The sequence below is a fragment of the Schistocerca nitens genome, chromosome 6 (assembly GCF_023898315.1).
Source record: "Schistocerca nitens isolate TAMUIC-IGC-003100 chromosome 6, iqSchNite1.1, whole genome shotgun sequence".
NCBI lineage: Eukaryota > Metazoa > Arthropoda > Insecta > Orthoptera > Acrididae > Schistocerca > Schistocerca nitens.
This window is the reverse complement of record NC_064619.1, coordinates 455116727-455134896: the sequence shown is the minus strand read 5'-3', so window position 1 is coordinate 455134896 and position 18170 is coordinate 455116727. Positions and strand designations below refer to the sequence as shown.

Sequence of the window (18170 nt, the reverse complement as noted above, 5' to 3'; positions counted from 1 at the left end):
ACTATTAATTTTATTTCTAAACTTACTGAAAAATAAAAATGAATAAAAACGTACAAATGTACACAGGCTGAAGCACATTTGATAGTTCTAAGACTATTATAGCTGGGCATCATCAAAAGAAAACAATTTACAATGCTTACTGACACTGTTTTATATTAATATGCAGGCAATGTTAACAGTAGCATAATACATTTTGTAAATGAAGAATTAATCTATAACATAGTACTTTCAGAAAAAAGCTGCATAAATGCTCAGGCAGATCTTGATAAGATTTCAAAAGTGGTGTAATGGTAGTCTACAAATGGGTTTGCTTAGAAAACATTTGTATGACATGTTCTAGAATATTGCTCAAGTGTTTCGAACCCATCCCAAATAGGACTAACAAGGGATATTGATTGTATACAGAGAATGGTAACACGAGTTGTTGCAGATATGTTTCACCCATGGGAGAGTATCACAGAGACCCTGTGGAAACTGAAGTTCCAGGCAGTTTAAAAGAGACACTATCCCAAGGAAGCCTTCTTTCGAGAACAAGATTCAGTGATAACTGTAGGAGTGTACTAAAACTCCCTACGTACCAGTCCTGTGGGGATTGTGAGGACAAGATTAGATTAATACAGCGTGAACAGAGGCCTTTAAACAATATTCTTCCTGCACTCCATATGTGAATAACTGATACAATAGGAGGTACCCTTATTACGCATTTCAATTATTTGGAGAGAATGGCTGTAGATTTAGAATAGAATTAAAGCTGAACAAGTGCTTGCTAAAATGATATATTGTATAGATCTTATGTCATATGATATTGTTAATAATATCTTCATCAGTTGTTTCTGTGTAGAAATTCGTCAGTAAAGTAAAAGGAAACAATGGAAAATCCAGGGTGGAATAACAACAATAGTATGAAAAAGGATGGATTACAACTCGTCACATAAAGGAGATGATGAGACATAGACAGACACTACAAAAAGATTGCAATACGTTTGAGGCTTTGGTCAGAAGTAGAATTTCTGATCCATGCATATGGGAACTCTCCCTGTAATACGAGGGTAATCCCAAAAGTAAGGTCTCCTATTTTTTTATAAGTACGTAGACCTGTTTATTTCTACAATGGTTTACATCAGTTTACAACTTGAACATTTAGCTATTTTTCGCCACAATCACCATTTTTGTAGATGCTGTGGCAGTTTTTGTATGCCCATGTCATGCTGTTCAGAAAGTTATGAACCTCTTCTTTCACCTCGTCGTCTGAGTTGAATCGTTTTCCAGCCAAATGTTCTTGTAACTTAGGAAGTAGTTGATAGTCACTGGGTGCCAAGTCAGGACTATAGGGTGGGTGGGTGATTATGTTCCACTGAAAATGTTGCAGGAGAGCAACGGTTTGCCGAGCGATGTGTGGGCGAGCGTTGTCAAGGAGAATGTGTATGCCCTTAATCAACATTCATTCCTCTTCTCCGGTTCTGAATTGTCCATTTGATTTTTTTCAGAGTCTCTCAGTACCTGTTAGCATTAATTGTGGTCCCAGTGGGCATAAAGCCGACCAACAATACCTGTTTCCAATCCCAAAAATCGGTTGTCATGACTTTACTGGCAGACTGTGTTATTTTGAATTTCCACAGCTTTGGCGAAGAAGGATGCTTCCACTGACGTGATTGTTGCTTAGTCTCAGGTGTAAAGTGGTATGCCCAGGTTTCGTCACCCGTGACAATTGAGTCTAGAAAGGTGTCCTGTTCGGCTGCAAGGCAATGAAGAAATGTGCAGGAAGCATCAAATCGTTGCTGCATGTGGTCCTCAGTCAGCATGCATGGTACCCATCTTGTGCACACCTTCCAGTTGTTCAACATTACCATTAAAATTTCTGTGAGCGGTGCTTCGGGAAACCTCAGGAACCAATGTGCAGAGATCATCCAGGGTCATCCGCTGATCTTAACGTGTGCATTGCTCAACGTTCAACACTGTCTCCTCAGAAATTGATGGTCTCTCGCACCTTTGTTTGTCGTGAATTTCGGTCCGACCAGCTGCAAACACTCTACATCACTTAGGAACATTTTTGACATCCATGCACGACTCGTTATACATTTCCGTCAATTGGCGATGAATTTCAATCGGCACAGTGCCCTTTGCGAATAACTGCACGCAATTTGCACTTGGCAGTAACATCCAACGGGAGCTCCATTATCAATGGTTGCCAAGCCAAGACTGAGCGCCTCAGCGCGACGTGCGCATGTTTATGCACAGCGCGTGAAGCACTCTTCATAACAGCGTGACCAACTGCCACACAAATAGAACTCTGTACTTATAAAAAAAAATAGGAGACCTTACTTTTCTGATACCCCAATATATCCTACATTACTTGAACCTTTACTACTCGCTGTCCTTCACCTACCTATCCCATTCCCTGCTACCACTCCTGCAGTAAACAGCCTTGTATGCCACTAGCACACACACTATTCTCAGCTTCCCTACCCTGCCCCTATTATCACATTCCTGCTTGCTCCCACAAAAGGCACTACACCTTCCCCCACCCCTACCCTGCTGTCCCTTCCCCTCCCTGCCCCAACCTCTTGTTCACCCCCACCACCCACGTCAAGCACAGTTGCTGTACACGGACTGGCCTCAGAGGCGAGAGACAGTGCAAATGTATGTGAGTTCTTGTTGTTTGAATGTGTGTGTTTTTTTTTCCAGCTTTAGAAGAAGAGCTTTTGTCTGAAAGCTTAACTGTATAGCAGTTTTTTTGTTGCACCTGTCTGCGACTTAACTTCTCCTCTATATGATGAGTATCAATCTGTCCTTTTCTTAATATTGTATTAAGTAAAAGGTGTTAGTCCTTCAGCCTCCTCTTAAAAATGTACTTTATTAGTAGCTAAACTTTCTTAAGGCTGCTGGCAAGTTACAGGTAGTGGTTGTTAATTTCTAGATTAAAGTGTATTACTCTCAGTCCGTATGTGAATTGTCTGTACCTGAAGGGAGCTGTTGATTTGAAAGACAGGCATAAAATTTCTGACACAGAGAAGTAGTTGTAGTAATAGTAGTAAATATTTCCAGTTCTTTGAACATGCTTTTGTAGGATAATCTTAAATTCAAGCTCTAAGAACTTTATAAATGTCAAAAACTAGAGCTCAGCTTGTTGCTTTAACCCAAAGTATGATAGCACGTGACATCCGAAAACCTAATACCGTGTAGCATTATGCCTTAGGGGTCAAGTCTTACGGAGCCTCATTATATCTCAGGAGCTGCGCATCTTCAACACAGGCTGTCCCACTCATTTCTTGACGGCTACTGGGTTGTCCTGAGCTGTCAACCTCTCCTTTCTGCTTCCAGCCCTTGCAGGCTCTGCTCATTGGGAAGAAGCTGATGACCTCCATTCCAGTGATAGATTTCCACTGTGGATCCATCTATTGGATGGAGCATTAATTGAACAGAAGCTACAGAAATGGATGGTCAGCAGGGCTAACTGGATGTTGTTCAGTCAGCTGGCTGCACTTGAACACCGTGACACCATCCAGGAATGGGTGGAACACATCACACGAGTGATCTGTCGTGCCACTGACTTATCCGTCCTGAAGTCCTCGGGTAATCTTAGGAGGCAACCTGTACCCTGGTGGAGCGATGAGTGCCGCTCTGCAATGCGGGACAGATGTGTGACTCTTCAGTGTTTTAAGTAGTGCCCAACAGCAGACATCCTCAACAGCCTTTACAGTAGTGAGAGCCGAGGCTTGACTCGTAATTGAGGAGAGAAGGAAAGATCGTGGCAAGCATTTCTGAACTCCTATCAACAGTTCCACTTGTTCTAGAAAAGTACAGGAAGGTATCTGAAGGATTTTTGGTAAACACAGTTGTTTACCAATAGCAGTGGTGCTGAAACAGGGGTGTCAGCACTCGGTGCCCAGAGGCATTGCACAGATGATGGCAGAGCATTTTCAACAGCTACTGCCAGGATCTGGCATTTTGCTGCGACCATGCAATTGTGGAGAGGGGCAAGTAGGACTTCTGATCAGACAGTTTTGAGTCTTACTACTGCTCTTTCTCCACGTAGGAGTCGGAATCGGCACTGTCGGAGACTCGTGCTACTTCACCTGGTCACAACCAAATCCGGTACTACATGCTTGGATATTTGCCAGCGGCATCGAAGAAAATCTGCCTCGAATGTTTTAATTTGACATAGCAGACGTGCCTCTTTCACAGCTCATGGAGAGAGGCAAATTGATGAGCGAAGGGAGAAAGACCGTGGAGCGAATGGTCTCGTCTGGTTGTTAGAGACCAGGCAGTTCCTTAGCCGCTCTCACTGTGGGTTCAGGAGATTTTGGTCCACTGTTGGCAGGGTGACCCTGCTAGAGACGGCTTTCCTTGGTAAACATCACTGTCTCTGCATATTCTTTCACATCAGCAAGGTGTATGACTCTATTTGGAGACATAATATTCTAGAGAAACTCCATCAGTGGGGCTTCTGTGCCCACCTTCCCACTCTCATATGGTGTTTCCTGTCTAAGCAGTCTTCTAGGTCCTGAGTTGGTGACACACTGTCAAATCATTTTGAGCAGGAGAATGGTGTCACTCAGGGCAGTGTTTTTAAGTGCAACCCTCTTTGCTATAGCCATAAACAGTATCACATCTATGTTAAGAAGTCCTGTACAATCCTCCTTATTATTCAGTTTTCTGTTCCTCTTCCAGTGTTGCAACAGTGGCTTGTCAGTTGCAACGTAGAGTGCAGAGGTTAGGAGTGGGCTGCAAAGACAAGTTAAGTGTGTGTGTGTGTGTGTGTGTGTGTGTGTGTGTGTGTGTGAGGGGGGTAGTTAAAATCATTCTTGTCATATTCTTAATTTCCCTGACGTGCGTGTAAGTCGTTACACGGCTGAGAAACCTGACACCCGGAACCCAGAAGATACTCAATATCATAAAGTGCTTTAGTGTCAGGTCTTGAGGAGTGGACAAGGTGCATCTGCTGCCGTTTTATAGAGCTTTCATGCATTTGCAGCTAGACTATGCGTGCAGTGTATGGTTCAGTGAGGCCTTCTTATCTGAAGATCATTGACACTATCCACAATGAGGGGGCCTAGGCTGGCTATGGGTGCTTAATGGAACCATCCCCATACGCAGTCTCTGTACTGAGGCTGGGTAACCACCGCTCACCATCCGACGGCAACTTCTCGTGGAGTGTCACGCATGTAAGTTCCCAGCAGCTCCAAATTCACTTGCAAGTGACATTGTTGCTTATCCGTCTTTGAATACATTTTCTCCAATTGGCCCTGAGCAACAAGGCTGTTTGGGATCCACCATGTGCTGCAGACACTGGGTGTGGAGCAAGTGCAACCCAAAATCAAGGATTTTAACTACTCACCCTGGTTACAGCAGAGAGTAATTTCAGATTTAGTGAATTACAATATGATTTTAATACATTATTTTGTAACATTTTACCTGAGCACCACAACTCTTCTGCTACCATTATAGATGAATCTGAACAGAGGGACTCTGTTGGTTGCTATGTTCTTTTCCCTGACTGTGAATTCTAGATTTGACTGCCTCAAGACTTGACTGTCTAAGGTGTTGAATTACACATGATCTTGCAGACACTGGAGTAGATGAGACATGCTTAGAGTGCTTAATTCCTCATGAGTTCTGATTCTCTGAGTGACCTTCATTTTCTGCAGCGCTTGTAACCAGAAGATAAAGTAGTCCAGAATATCCAGGACAATCTCCTCCAACTACAAAGGCTGGGGAAGGATATACGTTTATGCTGGGTACCAGGACACATGGGTATTGCGGGAAATGGAAGGGAAGATGTCTGCTAGCCAAAGAGGCGACTAGTGGCTAGAAGTGACAGATAATAAGCTGCATGTAATGAAGTCCACAATGCAGCCATGACGTATCTTCTTCCAGCCACGTGGATGGGATGAGGCTCTCCTTACTCATCTTCATACAGGCCACAGCCCTCTGATGCACGGCTTGTTACTCCAATGAGAGGACCCTCCAATATGTTGAGCTCGTGTTGTACAGGTCACTGTGCACCGCATTTTCAGACCAGAGGGCAGTGGCGGATTTGCCGGCAGACCTTCTCTTGATATGAAGTGAAGTGATGTTTAAATGAATGTGGTTAGAGTTTAAGGTTTTGTGGTCTGCCCTCCTTGTTTCCAAAAAACTTACGGAGATGTTCTTAATATGTTTACAGGGGGACTGGCTCGCCCCTCACCTGTATTTCTTGTAAGTGGTCAGCGAGTCACATTTCCCTGCTCTTCTGTTGTTCACTTATTTTTTTATCCCAGGTATCACCATTTCTCTTTTGTTTTACGGTGTGTGAGATGGAGTGATTGTGTGGGTCAGTGCGAATGAGTGAGTGTCATTTTGTAGGTTTACTCCTGCTGGTGTGACTTCATTTTTAGCCCATTTATACATATTTGTTTCTTTTAGTATTTGTAAGGGTGCTGAAAGCCTCACTGTTCAGTGCCCATAAACCTCACACACAAACACACACACACACACACACACACACACACACACACCACAGTGCTCTGATGTGCGTAAAATAATTTTCTATTTACACAGTGAAATGCCTTTGACAGAGCTCAAAGTACTACCCTTTCCTAATATTGCACTAGCTTTGATATCTGGATTACTTTCTTCAGTATTTTGTGTATCCTTTGTAATTAGCTACACCATCAGTGTAAGAGCTGTTCATGATTGACAGATAAAGTTGTACGCTTGTGTGTGTGTGTGTGTGTGTGTGTGTGTGTGTGTGTGTGTGTGTGTACCTGTCCTTTTTTCCCCCAAGGTAAGTCTTTCCGCTCCCAGGATTTGAATGACTCCTTACCCTCTCCCTTAAAACCCACATCCTTTCATCTTTCCCTCTCCTTCCCTCTTTCCTGACGAAGCAACCGTTGGTTGCGAAAGCTTGAATTTTGTGTGTATGTTTGTGTTTGTTTGTGTGTCTATCGACCTGCCAGCACTTTTGTTTGGTAAGTCACATCATCTTTATTTTTAGATATATTTTTCCCACGTGGAATGTTTCCTCTGTTATATTCATAGATAAAGTTAACTGTTTGATATACAAAATACATATATTCCTTGAGAAATTGATCTTTGTTGGCTTTTGTGTGAACTGAGCTACTTTTGTTGCTAAGCAGTTCTCATCTTTATTTTAAGGACATTCTTAATCTGTTGGTTTTTTCATTGGCATCATGAGAACCGTCGTCATAAATCCAGTTCAGCGCTTTCAGCAATTGATTGAAATACATAGTTTTTTACTTATTGACTTCTTTGAATTCATACTTAGTAGATTTTTTAAAATCCCGATCAATAGCAACACAACATAAGGAATTGCATGTTACTTTCAAAATGCTCTTAACTATTGGTTATTAGACCTGTCCATAAAGCTGTTAGCAGTGCAGTGGATGTTACTGACTAATTAGAAAAAGTTTACTTGAGGAGTTACATTGAAAGATAAATACCGGTATTACTGATTGCAATAAATTTTAGTAAAATAATTTTAAGAGAATTTGTATTAAAATCACCAGTAACCAATTTTTTCAGTTTTACTGTCAAATATAGCAATAGAGTTTGAAGATGATTTGTGGAAAGGTTATTCCCTGCTAAAGCCTGATGTACAGTTACTATTACACTGAGAGAAATGGAAAGTGTTACACCATGAAGTGCAGTATTTATCAAACTTTGTGAATATGTTCATCTCACGTGTATTAAATGATAAAATAGTCATTCCATTGTCATCAACATCAGTATAAGCTTTAATCTCCCACAGCCATGAATACATCCTTGTATTTGTTGTTGCATGGTAGGAAAAGGTTCCCAAATGTTGTCTTGAGGAATGTATTATAAACACATGCTAAGTTAGTTATGGAGATTGCTGGCTAGAGGATCATATGAAAGTACATGTCCTTTCCTTCACATCTCGGATGTGTTCTAGGGGCAACAATGATCACAGTACAATTTACAAGGTGTGCATTGTGTGAACTACAATATAGAGTATTGCACTATTCTGCTGGAATATGCATTTTTACCCTGGTCATGAAGGGTATCATTCTTGGTACATTCTGGTGAAGCAGTATACAACATCCCATCAACATTTACCAAGTCAACAGTTACCTTTTGTAATATCCAACCGTTTTTACCACCACAATTCCAGGTGCTCCAGAGGTATCGGTTTAATGGGAATCATTGCTGTGTTTGTCCTTTTAGCAAGTTGTATAAGAACATGATGTCATTGATCTGACTGCCACAGACAGAAGTGAAACTCATTGGTAACTGCCACAGAATTTCACTGTTACGCAGTTGACTTGGCCCTATGCCTTGCAAGTCTCTTTAGACTCTGGTACAGTGTCAGGGGTGAACAACACTTGGAAACTAGAGATTTCAGCCAGCTTCCTGTAATTTGTTCCTGACAATTTGTAGTGATACTGCTTGTAGCCTACGCCTGAATTTCAGCTCTTGTCATTTGTCTACTCATTGAAGACAATCAACCATGCAGTCTTGTTGAGGTAATCATTCTGGAAGAACCTGTCTCTATGCATCTTGCCACATTGTTGTTCAGAGTCCCTTTCATTAACACTCATTCTGCTGTCATTACACTATGTGTAATCTGTCAGTATGATGCTCTCATGTCCCTCAAAGCAATAATTCAACCTTTCTCAATCTCCGAAATATGGCCATAATTTTCCAAGTGCACATTCTCTGGCCCTGCCATGTTGCAAACTCTTCCAGATAAGCATCTGTAATGTTAGACTCACTCAACAGGCACCTTGTAGTCACACCATCCTTCATCCATGGGAACAGCTTCCTTCTGTACTGAAAATAAGCTCACTTAAGATAAAATTTTAATCAATGTATGGAACAAGGCAGAAGTAATGGAGTATTGGTTTGGTAGCCTTCAATCAAGGTGTTCACAGTGTAAAGCCCCCTTTGTGTGAGTGACTGTCTTGTCTCAATCAATAATTTGTGGCAAATTAGACTGCTGCGGTGCTCCTGGCATATTATTTCCTCATTGAGGCTCACTTGTCACCAGTGGTTTTTTGTTTACACGTGAGCATCAAAACTTTGTGTGTTGAAAGAACAGAATGAGATTACAAGGAACCATTCTTCTTACAAAAGTGAAGATATAGTATTAGAATTAAGAAATTAACAATAACGGTAGAACTTATTAATGACTATATCAAAATCTGTTCTGTGCTTTCTGAACAAGGGTAATGTGATAAATTCTCCACACAACTGATAACTGAAAAAATACAGAAACTGTCATCCAAATGTTAGCATATATCATTTTGATGTGTTCCATTAGACATTGTGCAATTTGATTCAGTTCTATGTCACCTCTTTATATCCGTGGCTATGACCCTATGAAATACTGTGCTGAGCATCTTCACCAGCTGCATTGTTATTGCTTTTAAACAATCTGTTCCACAATCCTAGCATCTTTTAAAGAACATCAGAAGTCTTTTCATATTAATAGACTATATATTGACATCAAACATCAATGGCTTCTGTAAGCAGTGGCTTCTGTAAGTCATACTGTCACAATAAGTTTCTCTACTCAGAATGATTGTTAAAAGAACAGTTCATTTGTCTCTTTACATCATTTAATGACCAAAATTGATTGTGTCTTCAAAGTATGTTGACGATCTCTGGAACTTATTACTTGTGCCCAAACAGATAATTCCTCATACAAAGTTGCTGCGATCACCATCTCATCTTGAGACGTGCTTAGTCTCTCAGCACGACTTGCCACATGTAAATAAAATGTCTTGAGTATCTGTGCTCTTACCTACAATACCTTGCAGTTGATAAGATGAATTAGGGGTACACGTCACTCCTCTGGAATGGTATGTATCACCCCAATTTATTTGCTGTAGGACAGCGGGTGGCAACTGGCGAACAGATGTCCAGGTCCAGACTGCGGAAAATCAAAAACTGGCCAGCCAAAAACATTTTGGAAGTATGAATTATATATTCCAATTATTTTAAAAGAATATTTTTCTGTTGATAACAGTTCGCTAGCCTTATAATTCTTTCTGGTAGTTTACAATTAATTGCTGGACAATTAGAATTCTTAATGGTTAGTTATAGGTGGATTAAATAGATGGTTGCTATGCTGTGCAGCACTGGAGGGTGGGGGTCGAAGCGAGCAAGCGGCCAGGTGGCGCTGCGTGTTATGCCAATCCACATAAAAACACTGTACACACGAATGCAACACAAGAATTTTATTTGATAAACAAGGAAATTTGATAAATCAATTTCAAACTCTGGCAACCTCTGAAACCTCAATTAAATCAGAGAAGGCATATTTATTTAAACACCATTTTTTGTGCTCATAACTTGAACGATAGCTTAAAGCTACTTTGTGGAACTTCAGGCGAGTTCACTAGGTGGCGGCACAACAAAACACCACCTCTGCAAGTGTGGCTCCTTTGCGTTGTGGCTCCTTTGGTGTGTGGACGCATACATTTTGACAGGGAAGGAGCTACTGTGCAGTATGTTGGCATGCGCTGTGTGCTCGGTGTTAGTATTTTTATAAAGAATGAATGCATAAACACACAAATTTTTATCGCCAGTTCATTAGTAGTTGTTGCGCTCTCGTATGGAGCGTTTCATTATCATCGAGGCTTATAGTGTTTCTTTTGCATCAATGTGGGTCCAAAAAATGAAACTATAAAGTTTTTGACTGAATGGACTGAGCAATATTGTTTCATGCTGCCTGATGGCTGGAGCTGTTCCAGTTTGCCTCAATGCAACGGAACTGGCACTCATGTTAAAAGTGCCAATGTAAAGCATAACTAGGAGACAACTCGTCAGCAGTTTCATCAAAAATTTTTTCTGCGTAATGATACTCCTCAAGAAAAACTCTGGGCACATCTAGCTTCTTACGAAAGAAGCCCGGTAATCCTAGTTTGCTCTATAAGCAAGCAAGAAAAATCTGCAGAAGCAGCGGTGTGTGTGTGTGTGTGTGTGTGTGTGTGTGTGTGTGTTTGGACAATCAATAAACATAAGAAGCCATTTTCAGACTCAAAAGATAATAAAAAAGTGAGTGTTGGAAGTGGCCATGGCACTATTTGAAGAGAGGAAGGATATTGTTGCTGCAATTCAAGGTATTTCATTGTCGGTGAGAAATAATATGAAAAGAACCGAAATTTTGGCTGCTGATGATAAAACTAATTTGCTCAAACTTCTGCTAAAGATGCCTTGCTACACCATAACACTAGATGAATCGTACGATGTTGTTGATGAAGAACAATGTCTATTTCATGTAATTTTTGGATATTGAAAGTAAAGAATTTAGGGAAGAATTGATAAAAGCATTGCCGTTGGTAGGCAAGACTTGCAGAGAAGATTTATTCAAAACTTTCGATGACTTGATGACAAAATCAAACAAGTTATGATGAAATGGTTCCTCTTTCAGCTAACAGGGCACTAACAATGATGGGGAAAGAAAAAGGACCAGTAAAGAGAATAAAAAATATGAATCCTGGGCTACTATCTTATCAGTGCACAATTCACCAGGCAGCCCTTTGTGGAATGCTTAGTGTGACTCTGAAAGAAGTAATGGACAGGTTGATAAAGTTGATTAATTTTATGAGGTCTTGTCCTGGTCTTTAGCACAAATAGTTGCTGAGCATGATTCAGCACATGCTGACTTACTGTAGTGCAGCAATGTTCGTTGACTAAATAAAGATCAAGTGATTGAATGTCCCCCCCCCCCCCCCTCTCTCTCTCTCAAATAAAAGAAGTAGTAACATCATTCTTCAAAATGTTGGATTTACAAGAAGCATGAAACGGTTTGGAAAGACAGTATGTTAGCTGTAGCTTTCTCAAATATTCTGAAACATTTAAATGCACTCAGTACCGAACTACAAGGAAATGGGAAATTAGTATGTGATCTGATACCGAGTGGGTCTTCTTTTCATTGCATACCGAATATCTTTGAAAAAAGCATTGCAAGTCAAGAATGTTTTCATTTCCAACAATTTTTGGATATAAAAATAATTCTGAAATAGACATTTCAGCATTCTCAAATTTTATGATGGGTCTTAAGAAGGAATTGACAGCAAGATTCCAAGACTCCACTCCAGTGGTAGAGTGGATGAATGTGGCTGTGAAGTTGTTCTCTCTTTCAAAGCCTTTACTCCAAACAGAGATAATAGACTTGCAGGAAGACATTTTCTTGCAGATGTACAAAACTGCATCCACTGAAGAATTCTGGAGTAATACGTACCAAAAAAATAATTATATATATTAAAAAAAATCTCATTCGATTCCGACTCTTCGTGACCCCACGAACCAAATTGCGCTACTTTTTCCTGTCTTGCACTTTCTCCCGTACACCTTCCAGGTTGGAACACATTGCTTCTGTGATGCCATCGATCCATCTCATCCTCTGACGTCCTCTTCTTCTAGTTCCTTCAATCTTCCCCAGCATTAATGTTTTTTCCAGTGAGGCATGCCTTCGCATTGTGTGTCCAAAGTAAGTCAGCTTTTGTTTTAACATTAGACCTTCCAGGGAGAAATCTGGTTTTATTTGCTCCAATATTGATCTGTTGGTTCTCTTTGCAGTCCATGGAACTCTAAGAAGTTTCCTCCAACACCACAATTCGAAGGAGTCAATTCTTCGCCGTTCAGCCTTTCTAATGGTCCAGGTCTCACATCCATACATCACAACTGGAAAGACCATAGCCCTCACAATACGGATCTTTGTTGCTAGTGTTATATCTCTGGACCTTATAACCTTGTCAAGGTTTGACATCGCCTGTCTACTGAGCAACAGGCGTCTCCGGATTTCATGGCTGCAGTCGCCATCAGCAGAGATCTGGGAACCGAGATAACTGAATGTGGTCACTACCTCTATGGTTTCTCCTGCTATATCCCACGAATTGCTAGGTGTAGTTGCCATAATTTTCGTTTTCTTCACATTCAGCATAAGACCGGCCTTTTCACTTTCATCTTTCACCTTCAGTAAGAGTGTTCTCAATTCTTCTTCACTTTCTGCCAACAGGATATTTACCTGGCTACTTTGTTGGGTTTCACATATATTTGTGAAATTTCACTCTCAAAAATGAATTTTTTGAAGAACAAGTATCGCTCATGATTAACAGCCACCCACCTTGAAGACACTATTTGCATAAGCTGCTTTCCATGTTAACATAACTTTAAGAAACTTCTTCAAGACAGCAAATGCAATTTTTCCCATTGACTTTTTGATACAAATATGTGTATCTAATGTATTTCGTATTTTGTGAGTGAAAATAAAAATAAAAATAAAAAATTATACTGAATATACATTTTTTTTCCCAATACAAATATGCCGATCTATTGTATTTCATATTACTTTGTGAGTGAAAACTAAAATGAACTATTAGCAAGGAATATGAGATTTTTCTTCTGGACCTCGATAAAAGTTTTTAAAAGTATACAGACCATATCTAAAATTACTTGCAGATCCCTGCACTAGGAAATGTGTGCTTACAGACTCATCGAACAGTGTTCAGAAGGCATTGAATAATGTCTTCTAACTGTATCTTTTATATCCTTTATATCTTGTTTTCTTTCTAATTGCCAAATAACATTTGAAAATTACGTTTCTCATTCAATAGACATGACTTTTTTCACCATTGAAACAGTTTCCAATAAACATTTATATTCTTACTTATGCCCAACAGAGGCTTTTTCTTTAATGAGGTACTGTTAAACCTAATTATTAAACCCTCAAGCAATTTTTGTAATGCGTCTTGAAAACAAAGCAAACGATAACACACTGAAATGCGAAAGAAACTTCTATAGGCATGTGTATTCAAATACAGAGATTGTAAACGGGCAGAATGTGGTGCTGCAGTCAGCAATGCGTATTTGACAACATGTGTCTGGCGCAGTTGTAGATTGGTTACAGCTGCTAAAATGGCAAGATATCAAGATCTGAGCGAGTTTGAATGTGGTGTTATAGTTGGTACATGAGCGATGGGACCCAGCATCTCCAGTGTAGTGATGAAGTGGGGATTTTCCTCTATGAGAATTTCACAAGTGTGCCGTAAATATCAGGAATGCGGTAAAACATCAAATTTCCGACATCACTGCGGCTGGAAAAAGACTCTGCAAGAATGGAACCAACAATGACTGAAGAGAATTGTTCAACCTAACAGAAGTGCAGTCCTTCTGCAAATTGCTGCAGACTTCAATACTGAGCCTTCAACAAGTGTCAGCATGTGAACCTTTCAACAAAACATCATCGATAGGGCTTTCGGAGCTGAAGGCTCACTCGTGTACCCTTGATGACTGTACGACATGAAGCATTATGCCTAGCCTGGGCCCGCCAACATCGACATTGGACTGTTTATGACTGGAAACATGTTGCCTGGTCGAACGAGTCTCGTTTCAAATTGTATCAAGTGGAAGGACCTGTACAGGTATGGAGACACCTCATGATTCCATGAACCCTGCATGTTAGCAGGGGACTGTTAAAGCTGGTGAAGGCTCTGTAATGGTGTGGGGCGTGTGCAGTTGGCATGATATGGGACTCTTGATACATCTAGATACAATTCCAACAGGTGACGTGTACGTAAACATCCTGACTGATCACCTGCATGCATTCATGCCCATTTGGGCAATTCCAGCAGGACAATGTGACGCCCAACACATCCAGAATTGCTACAGAGTGGCTCTAGGAACACACTTCTGAGTTTAAACAGTTCCGCTGGTCACCAAACTTCCCAGACATGAACATTATTGAGCATATCTGGGATGCCTCCTTGCAATGTGCTGTTCAGAAGAGACCTCCACCCACTCGTACTTATATGGATTTATGGACCAGCCTGAAGGATTGATGGTATCAATTCCCTCCAGCACTACTTCAGACATTAGTCGAGTCCATGCTACATCGTGTTGCGGCACTTTTGCATGCTTGCTGGAGCCCTACACGATATTAGGCAGGTGTACCAGTTTCTTTGGCTCTACAGTGCATAAAATTAGGAAGACATAAAACACAAAATACAAGAAATTGCAAGTAGAGAAAGAAAGGCTTGCAGAATTTGCTTGAGGGAGCAATGGAAGACTGGATTCAGTGTGTATGCCACACTGGAAATCTGCAAGGTTACTTTCTTAAGGAAGGGATCTGAGAAAAATTTGTTGAAAGCATTTTTATTGCTTCAGATGATTCTTTGGATAGTGAATCTTCAGAACATGATACTTAAACAGCAGTAAATGCATTAAATGTTATGTTTCTTGTTCCTTGCATCTCTCAAAGCTGTAAATGCTGTTTCCTTTCTCTGCACCCTTTCCTGCCATCTTCCCTTTCCTCTTTCTCCCAAAAATGTGTCATCATGAAGCACAACAGTTACAGGTCATGCACTATCTATGCTGGTATGATTGTTGACATTATCTCAGGGAGCACAAGACCCATGTTTTTTTGCTTTGTACCTTAGTTTCAAAATAAGATACAAAGCTAAGAAATGATAAATATTCACATAATCAAAGCTGACATAGCTTCATAATAAATCTTTTAATTACATAAAAATAAATTAGTTTGGAGAGATTGTCGTTTCACTACAGTATTTTTGAAAAGTTTTCTTGATGTATTGTTTCGCAGTCATAATAAATTATTTAAGTCACAGTCCGCTTCTGGCTAGAAAATCTTTGTTGCAATGAACTATATGTCAATTTTGAGTATCATTTCTTTTTAAAGAGACCATCTTGTTATGCAGTATGTCCCAGGCAGCATTGCGTGATGACATATTTTGCTAGGCTTGGCTCGACATATATAGAGTGAAAACTTCAGACAACTAAGGTGTGCGGTGAAGTGACTGGTGGTAGACGCATGCAGAAAAGGTGGAGGGGTATGTTCTACATTTGCCCCTCCAACTGCCATTTTCAGTGCTCCATAGTGTAATATAATTTTTATTACAGGCTATTTACCTGTATGAGTACATACAAGTACACTTCTTGTCTGGTGCAGCCAGGACTACCAACAGTTTCTGTGTGTCAAAATAAGCAGCAAAAAGATTGTGATGACACACTCTTACTGTTGGCACATAACACTACAAGAGGAACTTGGTGCAAGGCTTATAGAATTTTTCCTCGAGCATTTCTCAGCTCTCCCTCCCAGTCTGATACTTAGTAATAGTTATGCAACCTTTCTAGTTTCTGCATGTTTTTGTCACATGTTTTAACTAATAAATAAATATTTATCTCAGGTCTATTCTGTGCAATTTTAAAGGTCAACTCAAAATGGTTGATTTTTTCCCTGTAATTTATAACCATTTTCTTAATTTCATTGCATGTGAACTTTTTTTCCTCCTCCACACCTTGTGCTCTTCAATAACAATGTAAAACCTGGAGTGTTTATGTTCTTAAATCATTAATAAAAATTATGAATTTTACCAGTTTAATTTTAATTATGGATAAATTTAATGCCTTCTCCATAGAGTTACGTAACTGCACTGTCGTAAGGAGGTTGCAGTCTGCGAATGCTGTAGCTGTAGACAGTGACACTGCGTCCAGGAGAATTGTCATTCATGAAATATATGGAAGTACAAATGTACAATTGTAAAAATTTTCTGAACAGTCTTTACTATTATTCACAACTGTGTCCTCTTCTCGGCTCTGTATATTCTATTTTCATTAGTACTTCTGTTGGGCAATTTATTCCATTAATTGTGCAATCTTCAGAGCTTCCAATCCTGTCTTCTGAATGTTGTTCCTTGTAGGTCAGCTTATCTTTTCCTCTAGGCAACTACCACATCTGTTTTCTTTAGCCCATTTCTTTTTATTCATGAAATTCGGGCTTTACTGCTGTACACTTCACTGGCCTGTGTGCTAGTGTATTGCTGTTGGGTGACACACTCTTCTTATTTGCAGTGGGGAAATATAAACACACATGTATTAGGCTTGTCAAATATCACTATTCATCCCTGTTAAAAGTTCTTGCTTGCTAGGTTAAAGCTGTCAAAGCCGTCATACATGCTCAAAGTGATAGCAGCTGTATTGTTCTGAAATAATTAGATTTTCTCTCTTATGACAAGTTTGTTTGCACCAAATGATTTCAGATACACTTTCCATTGTACAATAATGAGTGAGCAAAATCCTTGATTTGCTATGCAGCACAAAATGCGATTACCAAGGTAAACTGTACTGACATATTGCAGGTAAATTTCACCTATCTGGTCTGATACAGCTCTCTCTGTGCACTCAGGTTTATATTTTATGTGCTTTTCGAAATTAGAATATTGTACCACAAAATGTCATGATCACGATGTTTTGGTTGTTAGTGTTAATCAGTTCATTGTTTGCCTTCTGTGTTTGTAGGTGTTCATTGTGCCATTGATTGCTTAGTTAGAACAAGTCATATGCATCAGTCTTTCTATAAGAAGAAAGAAAGGATAATTCTAAAAATTATTTTCATTAATTGGGATTTAATCAGCATAGGAGAAAAGTGATTTACTTCTACTGATGAATGTCCACAAATTACAGAAAGTTATTCATTTTAAGTATATGTATTGTATGATTTAAATTAGTAAATAAGTTATAAGGCATATAGTATCTTTGAGTTTATTTGCTAGACATGAAGGCCTATATCACAGCACCAGGAGGAGTTGACAAATGTCTGCTGATCCTCAATGAGAAGGTGAGTTAGCAGAAAGTAGCATTTCTGTCCAAATGCTCCGCTTAACCTTCTAGTATATGCTGGGTGATACTAACTGAGTTAACTATGCTTTCAATGTCATCACATTGGTGTAGCCCATGGAACCTGCAGTAACACTTAACACTTACAGCAAATAATGCAGTTGATTAATTATGTAGTTTTGTCAACAAAAGCCAGTAGTTGGCTTTTTAATATTCTCCTTTCTTTTGCTTTCTTCTTGAATGAATAACCTTTTTGAAAATAATTGTAATCGTATGATACTTTGACAAATTATGGATTTTGTAAACTGAGATAACAGAAATAGTACTTAAAAATGAGGTTTGGTGTTTTCATTATCCGAATTTAAATTAATGGGCATATCCATGTCAAATTTTTAAATCACCACTAAAATGTGACATTTGCATGCTGTTGTTGAACCCATCGGTAGTGGTGTTAACAAATATTTTGTGTCTGTGTGTTAAAAAGTCTGCATTGGGTCTGTAGAGTAATATGAACTGTGTAGAATAATATTGTTTCCAGATATACCTGCGATGTGATGTAAGTTTTG

The 18170-nt window shown here is 39.7% G+C and overlaps 1 protein-coding gene across 2 annotated transcripts in view; it reads left to right on the top strand.

Annotated features, from left to right (window-relative positions):
• The window catches only part of LOC126263211 (SLIT-ROBO Rho GTPase-activating protein 1-like), a 497324-nt gene that overhangs the window by 477498 nt on the left and 1656 nt on the right, over positions 1-18170 (top strand). The gene's annotated exons all lie outside the window — the stretch shown is intronic.